The 16,638-nt window shown below is 57.4% G+C and overlaps 1 protein-coding gene and 1 long non-coding RNA gene across 3 annotated transcripts in view; one reads left to right on the top strand and one right to left on the bottom strand.

Annotated features, from left to right (window-relative positions):
* On the bottom strand, positions 1-6,470 carry LOC118527901 (uncharacterized). Its single transcript, XR_004913331.2, has 3 exons — positions 5,146-6,470; positions 1,604-2,523; positions 1-825 (listed from the first exon to the last, which is right to left on the bottom strand). It is a non-coding gene; the product is annotated as an uncharacterized LOC118527901 (long non-coding RNA).
* Positions 4,562-16,638, top strand: part of RARA (retinoic acid receptor alpha) — a 43,313-nt gene continuing 31,236 nt past the window's right edge. The window contains exon 1 of one of the 2 annotated variants that reach the window (XM_078065701.1): positions 4,562-4,666. The gene's annotated coding sequence lies outside the window, so the exon portion shown is untranslated. Of the gene's footprint in view, positions 4,667-13,973; positions 14,165-16,638 lie in introns of those variants that run through there. The other variant, XM_036080006.2, reaches the window with a different exon arrangement.

The raw sequence follows: 16,638 nt of genomic DNA on the forward strand, positions 1-16,638 counted from the left end.
TTGATTTAAATTACATTTTATTGGATGCTGCAGCCTTAAGAGACGTGACTGCTTTACAGTTTGTTTCCACACTGTGGGCAGCTGCTGTCTCTTCTGTGTCCACAGTAGGATCCTGCCCAGAAAGGAGTGGCCTCCCCACCTCGTTGTGTTTGAGGCTTGGCGCCTTCCTCTTAACTGTAGGGCTTGAGTCAGGAACATGGCTTAACTCGCAGTGGGGCTGCTATGTATCCTCCGTGGCTTGGAGCCAAGATTGCATTTGCAGATTCAAAAGGGCCAAATTTCTTTCCCCTCTACCTCTTTTCTCCCCCTTTCCCCTGGTATTTGGAAATAGGGTTTTCTCTGTACTGGGTTGTTAGTTTCCTTTCCTTCAGTTCTCCCCCCACTGTCAATTTCTAGGTCATTGCTGCTCTTAAGACTTCAGCAATTGGAGCAGGGTTGGTTCTGTCAATGATGCGTGAAGCAGACTTAGAGTCCCTGCTTGGCTTCCGCTGCCCTTGTGGGAGCAAAAGCTGATGTATGTTTGTCAGTGAAGTCTTAAGTGTAATTCAGATAGCCAGGGAGCAGACAGAAGAGGAAGAAAAGTCCTTTTCTTGCTGGCTTTTCTCACTGAAGCTCAGAGCTATGGGAAGGTAGTGGGATTTTTAGAAGGATGGGCTGGGCTTGTGGTTACTAGTTTCTGCCAGGATCGTAGCCTGTTTCACATGGAGTAGAGGCGAAGATGCTGACCCACATTCTTCCTCTTGAAGGTGGTGGGGTGTGTGTCTATATCCTGATTTATTTTTCTTCAAAGAAGCAGATGAAGCTTCCATAGAATGTTAGTGGGTCCTGCCATGGAAAGAACATAGACGCAATAAAATGTTGGTGTGAGTTTCAACCCCAGAGCTGCCACTGACATTTCTGGCTCAGTGAAGACTTGCCTGTGGCTAGATAACTAACTGGGAAGAGTGTGTGAGGTCCAGGCTTCCCAGAGATCAAAAGTGTTGGCAGAGCTCTATTTGCTACCCGCCCCCCCCCACCCGTTCCATTGCTCCCTGCCTTTATTAAGTGCCTTTTAAGATCTACCAATGAGGGTCGCCTGGGTGGCTCAGTCGTTAAGTGTCTGCCTTCCGCTCGGTAATGATCCCAGGGTCCTGGGATCGAGCCCTGCATCGGGCTCCCTGTTCCGTGGGAAGCCTGCTTCTCCCTCTTCCACTCCCCCTGCTTGTGTTCCCTCTCTCACTGTCTCTGCCAAATAAATAAATAAATAATCTTAAAAAAAAAAATCTACCAATGAGGGGTGCCTGTGTGGCTCAGTCGTTAAGCGTTAAGCGCTTCCTTCGGCTCAGGTCATGATCCCAGGGTCCTGGGATTGAGCCCCGCGTCGGGCTCCCTGCTCTGCGGGAAGCCTGCTTCTCCCTCTCCCACTCCCCCTGCTTGTGTTCCCTCTCGCTATCTCTCTCTTTCAAATAAATAAATAAAATCTTAAAAAAAAAAATCTACCAATGAGACCTGGAAGGGAGGATGGAGATACATCTTGGGGATTTTCAAAAATATCTATTGAGAGGTGTTGCCTTGACTACCGACGGAGACCAAAAGAAAGAGCCAAGTTTGAGATGTTACTTACATTTGTGTCTGTCCCCAGCACTTAGGACAGTGTCCGGGACCTGGTAGGTATTCAGTAAACGATTGTTGAATGACTGGACAAATGAACCGAGGAAGGCGCTGCTTTTCCCTCCATCTCCGGGCCGGTTCTCTTCAGGAGGTACACGTTGCTGGTGTTTCTGCACGGAGGTGGAGTGGGCCCCTGTAAAGGAAGGCGCTCCATCGTACAGGACGTGTCTTGACGTTGTGGAGTGTTTATTGGCCTCACAGATGCGTACCCATCGCTCCCGATGTAGTGGCATTTTGCTTGAGGCAACTTCCATGTTGCTCCCAGGAAGCCTTGGGTTTGGGGACAGAGTCCTAGTCCTACCCGTGGGCTGGGAAGATGGGGGCCTGTCTGGAGGTTCCTAGTGTCCCTAGAGATTGGCCAGAAGCTGTGCCTCTCGTTGGAAAGGGATTGGGGAGGAACACACCTTTGGTGTCCCACTTTTTAACTCTGGAGGAAAGTTGTGATCTCGGGTTCCTCCTGAAAATGTAAGGTACCCTCTAATACATTCTCTTGTCAAGCTGCGAACAGCGCAGGTCTCCCTCTTCTCAGAAGTGCATTCTGTAGGGGGAGAAGGTGTGCCCTCTGGCCTCCCTTGATTTTCAACCCCAGCCCCAAGGCACTGGCAGTAGAAGCTAATTGGGTGCAAGGGGCCTGGGTAGAGGCTGTCTGAAGACTGGCGAAAGGAGAGAGCCAGCTCCTTTTTAAAAAAGCTCTAATTGAGTTCTGAATCAGCCTCCCTCTCTTTGATCCCTCCTCTGTTTCCCACACTGCCTGAAAGAGCTAGATCAGCACTTTATAACAAGGGTGCGCCTGCTCCCCGCACCGCCCCCCTCTCCCGACGCTCCGCTGCCGCCATCCACTGCTTGTCTCCTTCAGTTAAGATAATGAAGATGCTGAGAGATAAAATGTGTATTTAATAAGGGTGGGGGTAGGGAGGCGGAAAGGGGCAGCCAGGGCCTTCCCTAGTTTGGGGCCTAGCCAAGACTCAAGCTGAAAGCAAAGCTGGAGTAAGACTTGGCCCCAGGGTGTGGGGGTTTCTGGGCCTCAGTCCAGCTGACTTCACTGCCTGCTGTTTGCCCTAAATTCCCCCACCTCCACCCTCTCATCCCCACACTCCTTCCTTTCCTCTCTCCTTGCTCCTGATGGGGAAAGGGAATCTTGCTTCTACTTTATTTTCAGCTGGTGACTTGGCCTTTGGTGCGGTGCCCCCCACCCCCACCCCCGAGTCAGCTGCAAGGTCGGGCTAGGGCAGCCCCCTCTAGCCTAGGCCTGTAGAAGCCATGGGTTCACTGTGGGGGGTGAAAAAAACCTAGAGTTAATGAAGACCAGCTGCTAGTCTGGGTTCTGCCTGCAGTTAGCTGGAGGCCAGCCTTTGGTGGTGGTTGGAGGTACTGGGGTGCGTGACCTCCATCCCTGGGCACCAGGATATCCTGTGGCAGCTGAGGCTTGTGCTCCTCTCTGAGCTCGGTTTTATCCTTAGTTTGTAAGAGAGTAGTCTGTTTCCCTGTTGCCCTATTCCTCCCCTCTCCAAATAACACTCGGCCTTATTGGGCTTTATAACTGTAGTGGCGGCCCAGCTGAGATCTGAGGATCTCCAAGTTCTTTTGTAAACACTCATTAACTGCCTGGGAAGAACCAAGAGCCCTGGTTAACAGCTGGGAGGGAACTGAGGCACGTTAGGGTGAAAGGCTTGACCTGAGCTCACCCCATGGACTCCACCCTGGGGCCTCCATCCTTCCTATCTGGCTCCTTTCCTCAGTTCTTCCTGAAAGACCGAGAAAGAGGTAGATGCAACACGGCTGCCCTCTCCCCTTCTAGGCCATGCTTTCTCCCTGCCCTCGAATCAGTCCCTGACTTCCCCCGGCCCTTCACCCCATGACACTTTCCCTGCTCTGCTGCTGGAGATCTGTGCAACTCTCCTTGCAAAATATTCTCACTCCAGCCCTCTGCAGACCTCCCATCCATCTTTCCCTGGCTCACCAGACCCAAACCCCAGTGCCTCCTTTTGAGCTGCTGAGAAGATCGTCTATCCTAAACTGGGTCTGTAACCTTGAAGTTGATCTAATTGTGCTAAGAGGCCCCTCTGCCCCCTGTATTTATCCCAAATGATACCTGGGAAAACATTCTCTTTCTTTACCGTATTCATTCTGGTAAAGTTTCAGGATCCTATTCAGGGCTGGGTAGCAGCACTAGGGCCCTAGTGGACCCCTAGGTTCTACATCTCGTTCTTCCATTGACAATTGCCCTTTCTGGTAATGGGTGTAACTCAAAGTCCCCCAGCTCCACCTGCTCACACTCTCACCTGTTTGTGCATGTCTGCCCACTTCCGACGCACTCCCAGGTCCACACACCCCCGCCAGGGTACGAAACTATGCAAGTCTCCAACTGTCATCCATGTCTCACCGCCCTGCTGCCATGTTATGTGCTGGGGGTGGGGAGGAATCGGCCCCCTCCTCCCCTGGGTGGCCTCCTAGGTATTTAGGAATAGTGAGGAGGGATCTGCAGACTGTGCTATGTCTATGAGGGGGAGGATAGGAGTGAGCACCTGTCCAAAATGAATGTCTCTATCCCCAAATTCTCAATGGCTAGGTGGCTTAGCAGAAGTGATAAGGAAGGAAATCTTAACCCCTATCGTCAGCACCAAAGCCCAAATCATCCGCTGGGGACAGGCAGGAAGAAATGTCTTTTTCCTCCTGTCGAATATCATCCTATCCTCGGCTAAAGTCATCCCTGTGCTGTGTATTTGAGACTGAGGACTGTTCCGGTCCCCAGCCCATGACTCAGACCGCCGGCTTTCTCCCGGTGAGTTCCTTCTGCCCCATCAGTCAGCTCTGTACCCGCTGACCCAGTCAGGGATGGTGGAAGAGGGCGGGGAGAGCCTACTCTCTGGCGAGTGGGCTTTAGGACCCAACGGGAACCCGTGCCTCTTGCAGCAGCCTAACCCAGAAGCTGGGGGGAATCCTGAATCGAGCTGAGAGGGCTTCCCCGGTTCTCCTGGGAACCCCATCGCCCCCCTGCCAGCAAGCACCTGAGCAGGTAGGACCGCGCACACCCCTTCCCAATTCCCCCTCGGCCGCCTTCCGTCGGGCTTCCCCGCTGCTGATCTGGTCGTTTCCCTCTCGCCAGTTCAGGCTTTCCCCATCCCTCCTCCCCCACCGCTCCCTGTGGTCCTGGGAGGTGGGGGCCTGGGAACAGTGGGGTGTCTGAGAGCTCGGAGCCCCCGCGCCCCACAGCGCCCTTCCTGCACTCCCCCCAGGCACTGCCGGATCTCAGGCTAAGAATGGAAAGTGGGGGGAAGGTCTGCCCAGGCCCCACGCCCTTGCACCCTCCTTTGCAGTATTGCTTAATGCCCCTTCCCCCACCTCACCTCGGCGGGTGGAATCGGCAGTGCCGGCCGACAGCGGAGCGAGCGGGAGAGGGACCCGAGCCTCTCTGGGGGATGTCTCTCGGGCTTCCTCCCGGCCTCCCAGCCCCAAGAGCTTGGGACTTCGGCAGCCCCCCAGCTCCCTACTCACCTTGTAGGGGACCTAATACCCCTTTCCAGGCTCCTCTCACACTTGGGTGGCTAAAGGCTTTGCTGGAGGGCAGTGGAGGTTGTGAGTGGTTTTTGGCGACCTGTTCCTCTAGGGAAAGTTCTTTCAGCTTAGAGCCCCCATCCCTGCCAAGACCTCAGCACCTATTGCAAAGTCCCCCACCGCCCCCGTGTGTGTGTGTGTGTGTGTGTGTGTGTGTGTGTGTGTGTGGTGTGGACCATGTGGTTTTAAGATCTATAAGCTTTGGATAAAGGTGGCTGTGTGCATTGAAGGCGAGAGGTCCCAGAGTGTGCCCAGGCCAGAACAGGCTCAGCCCAGATGACTGGGGAAGGGGGTGTGGACCAGATCCGGGAGGCCACCCAGCCATGCCAGCTCCCTGGGTTCCTTGGCTTTCAGAGCCTCAGGCTCCTGGTGGTGTCCCCGAAGCTTCTGCCCTCCTGCAGGCTCTCTGGGAAAAGGCTGAAGGTACCTACTGTTTACAGTGGCTGATTTTTCCCTCCAGTTGGGGGCTGACAAAGCCTGCTCTCTGAAGATCTAGGGCATCTCATTCTGGTTTAGTGGGTTTGCAGGAGGGGTGTAGGACTTGTCTGAGTAACTGTGTGAATGTGTGTATCGCCTCTGAGCGTAGCTGACTGGGGAAGAGAGTGATAGGAAAGACTGGTCACGCTTTTGGGGAACCCCTCTAGCTCTCTGTTTGGTGGAGTGGGCGGCATGTCCCCATCTGGTAACTCTGTCGGGGTATGGGGTGTGCTTTGCATCTCTCCATGACTCCCCGGGTCCCCTAAGGGTTGGTTTTGGAGGAAAGGGTGGATAATGGAGCGACTTCAGACCTAATTCTGCTCTTGACCCAGGAAGCAGAGATTCTGAGTGTGAGTGGGTATGTGCATTTATACTAAAGGCTCAGTCTTTCTTTTTCTTTCTTTCTTTCTTTCTTTCTTTCTTTCTTTCTTTCTTTCTTTCTTTCTTTCTTTCTTTCTTTTTCTTTCTTTCTTTCTTTCTTTCTTTCTCTTTCTTTCTTTCTTTCTTTTCTTTCTTTCTTCGTTGTTGTTGTTGTTGTTTTGGTGAGACAGGAAAATAATTTCAGTGAGGCCCACACCAGGAAGACAGCTGACTTAGTTTCTTCATTTGTAAAAATGGCTATCAGTTGCAAGCCCCACTGGCCTGATAGCGACACCTCCATAAAGACCCCATAAGACAATGTATCAGACAGACCAGTGCAAATGGTAGTTATGGCTGGGGGGGAAGAGTGGGGCTTCTAGGACGGGATTCTCTTCCTAAATCTAGGTCAGTCTCTCTGCCTTGGCTTTCCTTCCCCCATCCTTGCCCATCTGTGGGATGGCAGAACCAGGCAGGCCATTGCCCCCAGGGCTGTGGAATTACCCTAATGCAGGTGGTAGCTGTCGCCAGAGAGCCTGTGGTCAGAGAGGACAGATCTCTCCACCAGGATTTTCTTCCTCTGGGGCTCCACACCTTCTCCCCCTGAGCCCTGTCTCCACCTTCCTTCTGCCATTCCTGCTCAGCGTCCTTGTCCCCGTCTCCCCTGCCCAGTGGCCTCCTTGTCCGGCTCACTGGACAGGGGCCCTAATCGGATTGGACAGCTGAGATCTGTGTGACGGCTGAGAGCAGGCGGGAGGGAAGCCAGTGTGAGGACCGGTATGAGGGCTACCCCTGGCACTGTCCAGGCCTCCCAGGCACCACCTTGGGCCCGCGGACTCCAGGCTTGGCTTGGCCCCGGGGAAGGGGTGCCAGAGGACGCAAGGAATGAAGATTAGGGGAGGGGGAAACCCCAGGACCTCTTTGATCTTTGGTGGCCTTAATGTCGTTATCTCTGACCGTGACCTGGAGGAGAGGACAGTGGGTGAGAACCAGGCTTGCCCTGCCCCCTCCCCCCCGTCCCCATGGCCCCACTTTCTTCTCTCTTCTTGTTGGGAAATGTGTTCACTTTCCCCATCCAGCCCCTTTGGCCAGTTTCCCCTTACGGGTCACATCTGGGAGCTGCTGGGGGCACCGTGTGTCTGCCTCACTGTGGGCTGTTTCCTCCCCTCCAAGGTATTTCTCTCACTCACTCTCTGGGCTGGGCGCCAGGACTCCTGGGTTTCCCGCCTGCCTCCTGGTGCAGGGCTGCCCTGCAGGCCTCCAGAGAGTCGCTAAGCTGGTTTCCTTCCTCCTGTGTGGGGAGGGCCTTCTCCCTGGGCTGGGAGGCGTCAAGAATCCCAGGTGGGATGGGGGTGGGGCTGCCACGGCCCCTGGCACCAGAGCACCCCGGCTCCTCCCTTCTCGCCTCTAACTAAGCTTGGGGGCAGCACATGTCCTGCCTGGTAGGCATGGCCTGTTCTCGCCTCCAGGCTTCCATCTCTACATATGGACAGCCAAGATCTTCTGCTCTTCTTTTTAGCTTTTTTTCCCCATGGTATCTGGGGGTGGCCATTGAAACCCCTATGTCTGTACCCACACATTTTGGGGAACAGGGGATTAGCATCATTGAGGCTAGGGCACTATTTTGTCTTCTCTCCAGCTGGGCCAGGATGAAGGAAACCAGCACAAACTTCCCCATGCCAATTCCCTCTGCCCTTAAAAGACCAGTCAGTGGAGCCAGGCCCTGCCCTCTCGGTGCCCACAATGTGGTTGGCACTGATTTGTCAGAAATTGGGAAGGTTTCCCTCTAGACTGCTTGCCTCCTCTCTCCTCCTCTCGGAGGGCAGGGACAGCTCTAGGATTGTAGGCACTTATGGGCAGGCCTCCCCCTAGGGAAGGGGTGTGGGATGCCCCTGAGATGGCCAAGTTGGCAGGAGCCCCAGGCTGGAGTGCTGGACTTGGTTTGGAGCTGGGAGTTTATGGGGGAGAGCAGGACATGGGCCTCCCTGCCCCCCTCATTTCCTGCTCTTTGGGCAGCTGTGGGCGAGAAAGGCTGCAGGGACTATTTTTAGTTGGTCTGTCCCCTGGCAGGAGGGACGTGCAGAAAAGCACGGGGCAGCAGAGGGACTGGCCAAGGTGAGGGTGAGCAGGCAGGCGGAGGAGTGAGGAAGAGCCAGAGGGGCAGCAGACCGGGCAGAGAGGCGCGTCGGGCTGGGGCAGGGCCTTGCAGAGATGGTCCTGGCCCAGGTAGATGGGCCAGGCCGGGCGGAGGAATCCTGGGGACCCCTCAGGGCTCTCTGTCCTACTAGACTTAGAACCGGAAGGGGCTTTAGAGACTGCCTAGACAATCCCTCCCCGTTACAGAGGGGCAAACAGGCCTAGACAGGGGGATGTCTCTTGCCCTAGGACACTCAACCAGTCCTCGGGCTGCACTGGGGCCCCAACCCAGACCCCTTGCGCTGATTTTCTCCTGTCAGGGTCCCTCATGGCACCTGGTTGTGCCTCCCTCCCCTACTGGTCTATTTCCCTCTCTGCCTGTTTATGCAGGGTCTCTGGTAAACCCCAGCTTGGTTTGTTTATAAATCTCCACCGTGTGGAGAGAGCCTGTGTCCGGGCTGGAAGGAGGTCAAGTGTTGGGGTTTGTCTCAGTGGCCTGTGGCCACTGGTGTGAATCAAGGTGCTGGGCATCTTCCAACAGGCTCACAGGCTGATGAGCCTGGGCTTGGAGACACCTTAGGGACAGGGCATCTGGTCTTCTTCCATCTTAGAGACCCAGAGAGGGCCTGGATTTGTCCACAGTCCTGGGAAGAGTTGAGGACAGACCAAGGACTAGGATGTAGTTTCGCAGGCTCTCCAGAGCCCCCATCCTGCCCCGCCTAGGTCCTTCTGGTTGTTTGCCAGTGTCCCCAACGAAGGAGGGGAGCGGGCCGAAGAGTGGGTAGATTGCCACAGGCTTCCAGTCCGAAGTCAGAAGTGAAGCCTCCTCTGAGGCCTGGGGGCAGGGGCGGCTGGTTGAACTTCAGGAGAAAGTTCAGTGGAGAATTATGGTCCCTCAGAATTCAGTGTCCTGCCTCGGCCTCATCCCCAGGGCCGCCATGTTGCACACTGACGATGCTGGGAGTGGCGCCCCCTGGAGTTGTTCAGGGCCCTGCCAGTGGAGCTGGAGGTGGTGCTTCTGTCCCCCACCTTCTTTCTTCCAATCAGCTGCAGATGCAGCCGGAAGGAGGTGTTCCAGGTAGGCTTGGGCCCACCATGCCCCCCCCCACCTCCTGCTACTCGGTGTCTCCCAGTCCTCTGTTGCGCACCCCCTCCCCACCAAGCCCAGCGCAGTGGGCCACAAATTGCGGCACAGGAGCCCCTCCCCCTCCTCCACTCAGTCTCTCTGTCTCTGGGGGGCTGATTTATCATGCCCCCCCTCCATCAGGCCTGCTGCAGTGTGTGAGAAATCAATAGCGCAAATGGATTGAGGTTGTTCAGCCTGTCGACTCCCCTTGGGCCCCCCCAACTCTCCCGGGACTTGGCGAGTTACTCCGTCCCTTTCCAGCTCCACGTACACGGAGATCTACACACCTAGCGGTTGTGGGTTGTGGCTGGGGCACCGAGCGCAGGAATGACTCTTTCTGTCCATCTCTGTCTCTGTCCCTCTCATTCTCCCTTTCTCTCCTAGACTGGGCTGGCCTTAGCATGACAAATACTCTTGAACATTTATTTTCTAGCTTGGGTGGAGTGGGGGTGGAGGGGCTTAAAGGGCAGTAGGCTGCCAGCCAGAGGTGGGGGGAAGCAGGTGGGTGAGGGAGACTGTGCCCAGGGAGGACTAGCTGGGGAGGGATTGGGTGACAGCCCACCCCATCAGCCTCTGGTAACCCAATCCCCGCCCCCCGCCCCCCCATTCCCCTCCTGTTCAACAGCTTCAGCAGCTGCTGGCTGAAGCAGGGCTGGCAGAAGTGTGAGTGCATGTGTGTGCGCTGGGGGTGGAGAAGGGCTGTGGGGGCAGGAGGTGCTGCCAGGACATGTTAAAGGAGCCGCACAGCCTGGGTACAACTTGGGTGGCAGGAGGAGGTGGGGCTGGTGGGAGAGTGGGTGGTGAGTGATGGGCAGGGGGCAGGCCGCAGGGGGGCAGGGCAGCCTAGGGGTCTCACAAAACTTGTCTGCACTGGAACAGGGCCTGGTGAGCTGGGGGTGGGCCGTGATGGGGGGGGGAGGGCAGGGGCGGGCACAGCCACGGCTTGCCCTGGGACGCCTGTTCTTCGCCAGGGGGCGCCTGTAGCCATGGAGGACGCAGCCTGCCCCTGTCCCCAATCCCTGGGCTGTGCCTGCTGGGCATCACAGTCTTGGTGACTAAGTCACTTCTGTCCTGGGGCTGGCAAGGTGCCAGGCTCAGCTCTTCTCGGTAGGTGAGTCACTGCCCTGGCATCTCCCCCGGATGCAGCTGAGTCACCGGCCGTGCCTGCTGGGCAGGTGGGCACCATGCTTGGGGTGGGGTTGGAGGGGGGCCATGCGTGTAGCCCCCGGTGTCTTCTCTGATCTGTCTCTGGCATGTCCTGGCACCACCCACAACCCTGCAGCGCTCGCACAAGGATGGTGTTTGTCCCATGTGCTCTATGGAGGGGGTGAAGGAGGACGCAGGAGGCAGCAGGGTACTGTGTGGAGATGTTTGATTCAGAGCGGAGTGGGGGCGGTTGAGGAGGGGACTGTGGGTCAGAATCTTAGCTCTGCCGCTGGCAAGCTGGTGACCTTGGGCAAGGCAATTTCCTTTCTGCACCTCAGTCTTCTCATCTGCACAATGGCAGCAGAATCCCTGCCCCAGATGACCCTTCAGGACTGTGTTAATCAGATGGAGTGGGGCAGGAGTGTACTTGCAAGAGGAGCTCCCCTTGGGATGAGGGGGGTGGAGGGCAGCCAGGGAGGGGAAGAAGAGTCAGGGGCTGGGCAGGTTCCAGCAGACATCTCCCACCCCGCCCGCATCCAGGTGGTCCTGCTTTCCATCCTCTCCTCACTCTACCAGGGGTGCTATTCTTTAGGAGTTCCTCCGAGGCTGTGAGAGGGAGGCCTTGTTTTGCTGGAAGTGTGGGCCTTCCTGGGGGGCGTCTCAGGGCTATTTTGTATCTCCTTTGGCTGCTGGGCCTGCTCTAGGGTTTCTTCTAGTTTGGAGAGGGATCCCTGTCTTGGGAAAAACAGTGGTTCGGGCTCCTTCCCCAGCCCATTGCCCTCTGTGTGCGGGAGGAGTAGGGCAGGCCCCAAGAAGGAGTGTCTTTCTTTCTTTCTTTCTTTTTTTTTTAAGATTTTTTATTTATTTATTTGACAGAGAGAGACACAGCGAGAGAGGGAACACAAGCGGGGGGAGTGGGAGAGGGAGAAGCAGGCTTCCCGCTGAGCAGGGAGCCCGATGCGGGGCTCGATCCCAGGACCCTGGGATCATGACCTGAGCCGAAGGCAGACGCTTAACAACTGAGCCACCCAGGCGCCCCAAGGAGTGTCTTTCTTAAAGAGTGAGGAGCCCCTGGGCCTGTGGCTTTTCTCGGTCTGTTCGCCTCCTGCTGCCTCCCGCACTTTTCTCCCCTTCTGTGTGAGGGTCCCTGCAGGTCGGGGGTGGGGACCCTGCTGTGGGTCCAGCACAGCTGGAGTTCAGCTGCTGCAGATTGAAGACTCCTGGCCTCCCACCTGGGGACCTCTCCTGTTTCCTGGAGTCAAGCCTGGGTAGGGCTAGACACTGGACAGGCAGGACTGAGTGCCCTGAGCGGGGGAGGGGGGGAGGTGCCCCAAAGGCCTGTGGGCTGTGCGCTTATTCTTATGGGTGTCTGAGTGTCTGGACCCCTGTGGGGAATGGGTGTGTGGGTGCATGAATTTCTTCCTTCATCTGCACATGGGCCTATTGCTATGTCTGTTCAGGAGTGTGCCCCACACTCTGCCCCGTGACCTTGTGTGTGCACAAACGCATCTTATATGAGCTTGTTCGGTTCTACTCAAGAATGTGGATACACGTGTGCCCTGCGTGTGCATGTGGGGGTGCACACATGTGTGCTCTGAGGGTGCACATGGGTGTGCACATATGGGTGTCCTGCGTGTGCGTTTACACCTCTGAATCTCGGTGTGCACGGGTGTACATGACTATGTGCTGGTGGGTGTATGTGAAGGCCGCCCTTCGCGGGAGGCAGCGTACCTGTGTTTATGCATACTTGCGTTTTTGGGTTCATGGTCCTTCCCCTCTAGCCTTAGCTGGAAGGGATACTGGTAGAATCTGGGGCAGGAAGAGCCTGCGCGGGCTAGGGGTGGCTGGCGCTGAGCCCCCTCCCAGGCTGGTCTCTCACCCCCGGTGACGCCCCCTGCTGCTGGTTAGGCTCAGGCTGGAAGGCTTGGTGGGGGCGGGGGGGCGCTGGGGGGGAAGGGGTTAAGCGTCGGCGTCCACATCTGGGAGCCATTGGCGCATTCCTGCCCGCTGAGCGCATGTTTGCGGATGGATCTGGACGGGACAGGACGGGAGGGGCTGGGCGGGCGGTTCGCACCGGTGGACGGAAATCCAGACGAGAGCGAGAGACAGCCGGGCCTGGAGGGCGGGCAGGGGCTTGGGGAAGCGCTGCCCGGGCACCCTTCCCCGGTGCCGAACCTCAGAGCAGAGCATCCCGCCGACCCGGCGTGTCCTACCTTACCAAGGCTGGGGGGCTAAAGCTGGAGGGAGGCAATCAGATACCTCAGTTCTCCCCCCAGCCGTGCAGCCAGTGCGATGGCGAGCAGAACCCCGCGTCCGCTCCCGACCTCCGACCTCCGGTTCCTAGTCTGTACAGCGGGGGCCCCGTCGGGCCGGTGGCTTTGAGAGCTCTGCTAGCCGGGTCAGCCTGAGAATCTCCTCACTGGGGTGGAGGCCTGGGAGTGTGACACTTCCCCTTCCAGTGGGAAGTCCTGTGGGGGCACTTGTGGCCACTTCTCTGACCAGGGAAGGGGGGGTTGTCCCTTAGTGATTCTGCTTTCATCCCCCAGTAGGCTGCTAGAGGTGGGGACGTGATTCCTCCAAACGGAGCGGCAGGCTGGGAGGCTGCCTGTGGCTGTGTTGGGGACTGGGGTCTCTGCAGATGGAGAGTGATTCAGATCCTGTCCCCCCTAAAACCAGAACGTGAGCTTTCCTGGCTCCTCCAGCCTGGGCCAGAAGAGAGAAGCTGGAGTCTGAGAGTCCTCTGATGTGGAGGGGTGCTCCTGAGCGCCCCCTGCTAGCCTCTTGGAAGCTCCAAGGGCCACTGCCCTTTCGGGGGGAAGGGTACTTGGCGGGGAGATGCTGGGGATTGGGTTGGGACCGAGTTCCTGCGACAGCTGGAGAGGTATTTGGGGGAAGAGGAGAGCAGTTATTACTCGAGGGAGGTCTACCTACTCTTGCACTTCCTTTTTTGCAGATGAGAAAATTAAGATTCAGAGAAAGGAAGCGACTTATTCAAGGTCGCACAGCTCTCAGTTCCAATCGATCCCTGGAGGATTATAACTATGGGAGCCAGGGGCTTGATAGCCAGGGCCAGAGTCGCTGTATTCAGTTCCATATTATGCCCTCTTCCCGGTTTAGGTGTGGGGCGTGTGTGTGCTGTGTGTTGTGTGTGTGTGATCCGTGCCCCTGCGAGTGTGGGTGTGTGTGGTTGGGGGCAAGGGATTGCGACACCACACACTGCTGTCCTTTCTCTACGGAGCCCTCTTTCCGTTCTTTCTGCAGAACTTCTCCTCGCTCTGAGTCTCTCCTTTTGGGGCAGAGGGAGGGAATTCTCCCAGATTCCCACGGTCCAGCCTTCTGCTAGGCACGTCTCCTTTAAGACTCGCCCTTCCCTGGGTCTGGTAAGGAGGGCGGGCGTGATCCTGTGGGCCCGCCCCTGGCTGGTGATAGGTCAGTGGGCGGGCGGAGGCGGGCCGGGGGGGGAGAGGGCCTCCCCTCCTGCTCCGTACCCTCCGCCCCCGCCCCCCCCCCCCGTCTGGGGCTCCGGGTAAAGTTTCAGCCTCCGCACGTGACTCGCCATGGCCGCTGCCTTCTCCCCGCGCCCCTGAGCCGCGGCCCCCCAGACGGCTCCTCTCCCGGGACCCCGTACCCCTGACGCTTAGCAGCACCGAGGCGCCGGGTCAGGGCAGACGCCGAGCCCGCGGGCTCCCTGGACGGATTGCTTCCTCCCGCTGTGAGGTAACCTCTGCCCCGGGGATTTTGGAGAGCCCCCTGCTCCCGCGGGCTTCGGGGCCCCGTGGCCGGCCCCTGATAGGAGCTGCGGACGGGGGACCCGGTGCCGGGCGGGTTCCGACGGGAACCCGGGGTTTCCGGGGCTTCCTACCCCGCCGCCGCCGAGCCCAGGGTGGGGGAGCCCGGTCTGTGCGTCTGTCTGCGCCCGAGTGTTCGCGCGCAGCCGTGGGGCATCTGGGGCCGTCTGCCGCGCGTGTCCCCGGCGCCCGAGCTGTGGCAGAACCGCCGCTGGGAACTCCCACTCCCTCTCGTTTTTCTCTTCAAAAACAAACAAAACAAAAAGACTTTCAAACCTGTTTGGGAAGAGATCGGATGCCCAACGGACTAGCCCCCTCCTTTCCCTCCTGTTATCTGAGCTGCCCTGTGGTTTGGGGGGAATCACCCCGGAGGCCCACCCCCACCGGAGCAGCCGGCTGGGGGGCGGGGCCCGCTCAGCTGGTGTCCCCCGTGGAGTGAGGGGAGCCGACTGAATTGGGTGCGGGAGTCAATGCAGTCAGGGGAGGCAGGTCTCTGGGTCTGGTGCTACCATGGGGTTGTGCGAGCTTTTTGGGATGTGGGGAGGACGGAATGGACTGGTTGTCTTTGCTCTGCTGAGGGTGTCTGGGACCTGGTGCCACCCACAAGGAGGGGAAGCTGCTAGCCAGATGTGTATGTGGAAGGGGGGGGCGCTGGAAAAATCAGCTTGGCTGTGCCCCCCCCTTCTCTGGGCACTGCCCTATTGTCAGGCTGCTCAGTGGGAAGGGGGGCAGGCCACCAGTGTGCTAGGCTGGGGATGGGGACCAACTCCTATGGAAATCAGACAGGAAAAGCCCGGCAGTCTTGGGAGAGATTTCTCTGCCTCTCTCCATCCTCTCTTGGATAGGATGCCCATGTGCTGGCATGATGGGGTACTCTCCACACTCACCTGGTGCCATCTCCCTCCTCTTTTACCAGATTGCATTCTGTCTGCGGGCTGTGTGCACTTGTAGGTATTTATATGTTCTTAGAGGGACTTGTTCCTGAGAACACTCCCCCACCTCCCCCACCCTCTGCTGCTAACTCCCCCTCACTTTTGCTCCTGACCACCATCCCTCCTCCACTTCCTTGGGTGGGAGATTCAGGGATGTCTCTTGTCCCCTTCCCTGGCTGCAGTGGTCATAGGGCAGGGTCGTTCTAGGGAAGGAATTCAGTAAGGATGCCAGGGTCTTGCTATAAAAGTGCGCTCAAGCCCCCAAACTCTCCTCCAGGGCCTTGTGCTTGATGGGGAGGCTGGGTCGGGAAGCCCCAGATTGGAGTGGAGGTGGCTTGGCACCTTGGGGCTTCCCCCGTGGGGGGTGGAGATGAGTCTGGGGGAAGAACAAGAAAAAGAGTATTTGGAGCTGAAGGAAATTGGGGAGGGGGTTCAGGGAGTTTGCGGCTATGAAAGATTTTAGTGCACTGGGAGGGCTAGGACATCAGTTTGCTTGGGAGTCTGGGCCATGTTGGTCCTGAGATGGAGAGGTTGCTAGGGTCAGACTGCAGTAGGCCCTTGGGAGCTGAGGATCTTAGCTTTGGACTTTGAGGGTGTGAGTGAACATCCATGAAATGGTTCAAGGCAGGAATTTCCCCACCAGACTGGTGAGGGCAGTGCAGATGAAGTAGCAGGTTCAGAGAAGACCCTGGGCTTGGAATGGCTTAATCAAGGCCATTTCCGCCTATACCCCTAAATCTCCCATCCTTTGACCCTAAATGCCCCTGCTACCATTCTCGGACACTTCTCTGGTCCACCTCCTACTCCAACCATGTGGCAGCCTGGCAGGAAGCTAGCTGTGGGCAGCCCCATCCTGATCACCCTGTGCCTCCCCCGCTGGCACAGTCACCCACATGTGCCATGACGTGGTTCCTGCCACCCCCGTCTGGTGTGGGGGGGAGAGGACACCATCTGAGTGGCCCTTCAAGTCTGTTTTCGGGGCATTGACCCAGACCCTAATTAATTAGCTCCCCTTCCCTAAATCCTTTGGTCTTGAGCTGGCTCTGCTCTCTGGAACCTTTCCCCCAACCCACTTTTTGCTCAGACTCTAGGTTTTTTAGTGGGGGTAATTCTCAGAACTGTGCGACATGAGGGTGGGGCCTGCTCCAAAGTATGGAACTCAGTGCCCAGTTCCCTGTCCTTGGGCAGCACGGGGCTGGGGCAGGGCAGGGCTGGACCTGGGCTGGGCTGAGGGGTAGGTGTGTGTTTGGGCGTTTCTGAGGTCTGTTTAGGAGCGGTGTCTGAGATCTAGGGTGGTGGGCATCTGGGGAAAGTAATCCTATCCCTGTGACGAATGAATGTGGTAATCTCCACTTGCCCAGTGCCCCACGCCCCTTTCTGGTGGCAGTGGTTCTGGGACTGTGGGAAGCTGGCAGGGTCCCTGGCAAGACGACCAGGGTTGTCTTGACTTACTGGGTTTTGGGAAAGGAGT

This window comes from Halichoerus grypus, chromosome 2 (genome assembly GCF_964656455.1).
Source record: "Halichoerus grypus chromosome 2, mHalGry1.hap1.1, whole genome shotgun sequence".
Taxonomy (NCBI): domain Eukaryota; kingdom Metazoa; phylum Chordata; class Mammalia; order Carnivora; family Phocidae; genus Halichoerus; species Halichoerus grypus.